This window comes from Lagopus leucura, unplaced genomic scaffold (assembly GCF_019238085.1).
Source record: "Lagopus leucura isolate 7727_CA_CO unplaced genomic scaffold, USGS_WTPT01 Super-Scaffold_1, whole genome shotgun sequence".
Lineage (NCBI taxonomy): Eukaryota > Metazoa > Chordata > Aves > Galliformes > Phasianidae > Lagopus > Lagopus leucura.
This window is the reverse complement of record NW_024962250.1, coordinates 22,026,783-22,031,997: the sequence shown is the minus strand read 5'-3', so window position 1 is coordinate 22,031,997 and position 5,215 is coordinate 22,026,783. Positions and strand designations below refer to the sequence as shown.

The 5,215-nt window shown below is 50.1% G+C and overlaps 1 long non-coding RNA gene across 2 annotated transcripts in view; it reads right to left on the bottom strand.

Moving 5' to 3' along the window:
• LOC122179943 overlaps positions 1-2,469 on the bottom strand; it is an 8,496-nt gene extending 6,027 nt beyond the window's left edge. For both annotated transcript variants that reach the window (XR_006178867.1, XR_006178868.1), the window contains exon 1: positions 2,275-2,469. This is a non-coding gene — a long non-coding RNA (uncharacterized LOC122179943). The remainder of the gene's footprint in view (positions 1-2,274) is intronic.
• Positions 2,470-5,215: the final 2,746 nt, after the last annotated feature.

Below are 5,215 nucleotides of genomic sequence, written 5' to 3'. Positions count from 1 at the left end.
AGGGAAGGGAAGGGAAGGGAAGGGAAGGGAAGGGAAGGGAAGGGAAGGGAAGGGAAGGGAAGGGAAGACCATTTTCTTCAGCTCAGAAGAATGTTGCAGTAAGAGCAGGTCATATATTCTCAGACTTTAGAGAATTTGCATGGGCTACACTACTGTAAAACACTCTGCTGGTAGAAAAGGCTTTAGTCATGCTTAGACTCAATGACACCCAACCCTCCAGGAAATCAGACTACTTCAGCTGCAGACAGCTGATCCAGGTAGAGATGCTGCTGCAAAAGGTGGAGCAAAAAGAGGCATACAGTGGAAAGGTGGCATGGAAAGGTGTGTGGACACTGGCAAGGCAGGCAAGGATTCATCTTGTTAGTGGAGGAGACAGGCAGGAACATGGTGTAAAAGATGGATGAGCAGTCTTGCGCAGGTGACCTTTGATATAGCTAGTTCTTTAAACTCAATAGTAAGTAGAAAGTGTTGGATAAACTCAAGAGAGGAATGAGGTGATACAGTATGCTGCAGACCTTTGCAGCTCCATAGGCCGTGTCCTGCAGAGAGCAGAGGTGTGCAGCAGACCTGGGAAGAGTATGTTATAAAGGTGAGAGATGCGGAGGCCACGGATAGGAAGGCAGTAGCAACTTGTGAATGCTGAGCGTGAAGAAAAATGAAAGCAGAGAGGGATGGATGATATAAGAAAGATGGAGAAACTAGTGTCTGGGGCACACAATGGCTGGCCACGGAGTCTGCTGTAAGAAAAAGGAGGGCAATCAGGAATGAACATAAAGGAAGATCAGGATTTCATTTTTATCCAGAATTTCTAATTAATGGCAAGTTGTGCAAGAGGGAGCATGCATTCAAGACACCAAATGGCAGTCTGACCCAGCCAAGCCTGTCTGTTCTGCGAAGCATCAGTTTCAGTAAAAACACATTGCTCTGTTGTTTCATCAGTCTCACCGCTGTTGTGCATCATACGATATGGCAACCGTTCAGCCAGGCCTGGAGCCGTGCAGGCTATAATTTCCTGGTCATATGTAACTGGGTGGGGAAGAGCCCGAGCCCTGGGGGTGAGTAATGCTGGAACCGCACCACGCGGCGCTCCTTGCTGTTCCAAGCGGTGTAGGTGTTGTTCAAGTTCCCCAGGGCATCTGAACGTTCCCGCACTCTGACACGTAAAATACCCTCCTGCAGCCTGTTTTGCTGGGCACTCGTATCACTTTTCCACATTCCCAATGTTTTGCTGGGGCTCTCTGCCAAGCGCTGTGGGTTTGAAGGTAGCACGTTGTTTCCCCCATCAGGAGGCCCAGCCCTGCCACTGCGCCAAGTCTGTGCTGTCACCATTGTCATGCCACCGTGACAGCACTGAGCCGCCACAGGACCCTTCCTCACCTCACCCCCACTTGGTGCACAAAATGGGCTGCGTGGCATTTATTTGGAGAACGCCCTGGGCTGTGTACTGCAAGCAGAGGGAGGAAGGTCGTGCCTGGAGAGCAGCAGTGGCCTGTATGGGGACTGAGCTCTGCCTGCTCCTTCTCAGCCCCCTCTCTCCCCTTCCCCCCCCTGCCTGCTGGCCACCTTCCCCTTCCCGAGGTGTTTTCCTGTGCCCACACCCCTCCTCTGGAGCAGGTTTATTTGCTGGGCTCTGTCAGACCGGGGGCTGCAAGCCCCAGCCCAGGAATGGGGTGTGCAGGGGGGCCAGGCTCCCGCTGGGCTCCCCAGATGGGGAATCACACATCTCCTTGCACACAACATGAGCTGTAATTTCCGGCAGACATTTGAGGTCCCCGACATCTGCATAATGTGTGCCAGTCTCCTAGCAACCCCAACAGCTGTCTGGCATTTCCAAGATTAAACTGTAACGATACACGGCCATTGCCAGGGAACGGGGGAGAGAAGCGCCCTCCTGGCTCCTTTCAAGCCATTTATGTTTTACTCATTTCCTGCTCCGAGTAATGAGGCCAGCGATGCTGGGGTGGTGGCGGTGCTGCTGAGAAGGCAGATTGTTACACACACATGTATGTTTTTGTTTCAGGGCGAATTTTTAGTGCTCGTGAAAGGGAGGGACCAGCAGCACTCTCCGGAGCCTGGCAGGGAACCAGCAAGCTTCCCGGCAGCCCTTTGCCAAAAAAGCCCAGACGTGAACCCCTGCTCCGCTGCCGCTCTTCACCCGCCCCGTCCCCCCACAGCTCGTCAGGGGCCTCACGCCCGCAGCAGCACGGCCCGCAGCCCCTCGCCATCCCCCCATAAGGTTCTTCCCAACGCTTGCAGCCATGCTGTGCTCCTGACCTGTGACTCTTCAATCCCCATCTCCCTCCTCGTCCGCCCCGGGGAATTACAGCGGGAGGGTGGGGAGGCTCCGCCGTGCAAACATACTTTCCTCAGAGGCAACAACAACTCGGGGCCAAACAGATTCGTCGCAGTAGTGGCTTGAAAGTAGGTGAAATGTCGGCGGCGTTACCCAACGCGCGTGCTGAGCCCTGGTTACACAACACAAACAAACCTCCTGGTGATGCCCGCTGCAGTCCCTGGCCTGGCCCCCATCCCACCCCTGTGCCCCTCTGCAAAGGGCGGCAGGACGCAGCTCTGCTGGCGTGCAGCCATCTTCCCCCATGCGCCCGCTGCTGCTGAGCGCTGCCATTTGCCTCCTCCGTTACAACTGACTAGCAGGGGTTGGTTCTTTTTTTTCTTTTTTATTTTCTTTAAATTGACGTTAAAGAAGAAAAGAGAACAAAAACTTTTTTGGCTGCAGCTTTTGGCTCATCTTTGGTTGCTTTCTAATGCCAAGGCCAGCAGGATCCAGGAATTCATCTGCTGGTGCCAGCGAGAAAGCAGTGACCCAAACAAGGGAGCCAGGGCTCAGGCTGCCGTCCTTGCCAGGGATCAGCGAGAGGCCAGAGAGCCCATGCTGCTGAGTCATCAGCGCTCCAGCTGCTGCAGGCCTTTTCTGGGGACGCGGCTGTTGCTAAGATTCCTGGGAGCTGACTGATTGCTCCTTCTATAGTCATGTAGCGCACACACGTCAAAGGAGCAGGGAACGGCGCAGGGTGCAGCTCAGCCTAAGAACACAGCCTGCTGGCCACGAGCAGCCTGGCTGTTCGGCAGGTCCCCGAGGCGAGCTCCTGCAGGAGCAGCTCTCTGCATCGCTGCACCCTGTGCACGTGGCTGAGGCTGCCTTGTGGCAGGGAGCTCTGCCCACCTCCTGATCATCGAGGGGTTTCTAAAGGTGAGCCACCCAGCTCGTGGTTCTGTGCAGTGTCTTCTGGTTGTACATTTCATCCCTTTTGTTTCAGATCAGATAGATATTAGGAGATCAGAGTATGCTTAAAATCTATCTGTTGCATTCCTTGCGGGGCCAGTGTTGAACCGTGCTCTTCAAGCAGTAAATGAATGCATTCAAAAGCATGCTTGAGCATTTTCCATTTCTGGGGCCAGAACTACCTGAAATTAAGGACATTTCTCATTAGGCCCTGTCACGTCAGATTGTGCTGTGCAGCTGCCAGACTGCATAGGGAGGGACTGCTGCTTCATGTGCATCCTGTGTTTTACTTTGCCCAATTTTATCTATTAAATCTTTTTATTCTCCTGCCTTTTATCTGCCTTAGGTACTCACCTCCCACAGATGCTGCATTTACCCTTGTTTCCTGCTCCACGTCTGACACTTTACTAACTAGATGTACTCAGGCTTTCAGATCTCTCCATTCAGATCTGAGTTGTTAGAGCCTTAGGGTGAGGGACCTGTCTTTTCCTGTCTCCTACATTAGACACATCTCTGATTCCAAAGGAATAACTAATCATAACTAACATTTAATAATGAAATCAGTAACCCCAAAACCCAGTGTCTCCACTCCTTTTTCTTCGGTGTCTGTTGGGATATAAAATTCGGTTACAGATTGCAAAAGTTTTTACTCTTTTCCCAGTAGCACTTCAGAATCCCAACCATGGACAAAGGCCACAGAATATCGTTGTACCACAACAGGGTCTCTGCCACAAAGTGTGCGAGGTCTAAGTGCAAGAGACAAGCAACAGACAGAGATACATAGGGAAGGGTTTGGTCACCATGTCAGGAGGTGGTCTCCATAAACAAGCAGCCTAACAGATTTTTAAGGGAGATTCATGTCAGAGAGGAGGGATTCTCAGATCTCAGAAAGATGATTTTCAACTCAGTAGGTCTTTTTCTCAGGAAAGAATGGGCAACTGTGACTGTTTCCCCAAAGCAGCTTTTAAGTCACAGGTTGTGTAAAATCAGTAGTCCATTTAAATCAATTCTGTCCAAGCAAGCACAGAAATAGTTTCTCAGCATATGAAGTCTGATCATGTAGATGCTTGTAAGTATAGTCAAGAGCGAGTATGGGTAAACTTATATGTTGTGTTTTGAGAAATCTGGTAAATTCCATACATACCAATGGAGAAATAAGTAAATTTTAAGTTGCCCAGAGTGGATATGGGTAACCTTCATTAAACCACATGTAAGAAAAGCCTGAAGGGCGCATCAAACACGCTACTGAAAGGGTACTTGGAAGCTTCACTGGAAGAAGCCACTCTGTACTGGCTGTAAAGGGACACAATGAGTGAGATTGAATAAGATTTCTATAACTTTTATACGGTGTTGTAGGTACTGTAGAAAACAGAAGGAAAATAGAACTGCACACATTAAGTTTCCTAATTGCTTGCATATGCAGACTTGGAAGCTGTGTTTGGCTTGCAGTAAGGCATTATAGAGCTCTGAGAGTGCCTGCATGGATGGTGAAAGCCATGTATGGTGATGGATGCTTTCATCCACTACAGGCAGCTACAGGCATGCTGACCTTAAAAATGCTGCAGTTACAACATCTGAATCGTGTTTTTTTGTTAATCAAAAGTATATTTATGCTGCTAGAGTGGACTGTTCTTCATTCGATGGGGAACTTTACTGGGCATTTCTTGCAGAAGTTCACCATTGACGAAACAATGAAGAAAGTAATCTTGAACAGCATTCCCTCCATTCTTCAGTTTAGGGCATTTTGGTATCACAAGAGCCCTTAGATGTGTTTTAAAGCAGCAGGCACCCCTTATAATTCAGTCTGCGATGGCTGTTAAGGGGAGCCCAGAGCAGTGTAGCTGCAGCCGACAAGCAGTGTTAATGGTGCCTTTGAAGAGGTCAGGATCAGCTCTACTCTGAACAGTGCTGCTGTTCCATCAGTCCAGGACTGGTAGATAGAACCTCTGGAGCAACTGGAGCTTCCAAGCT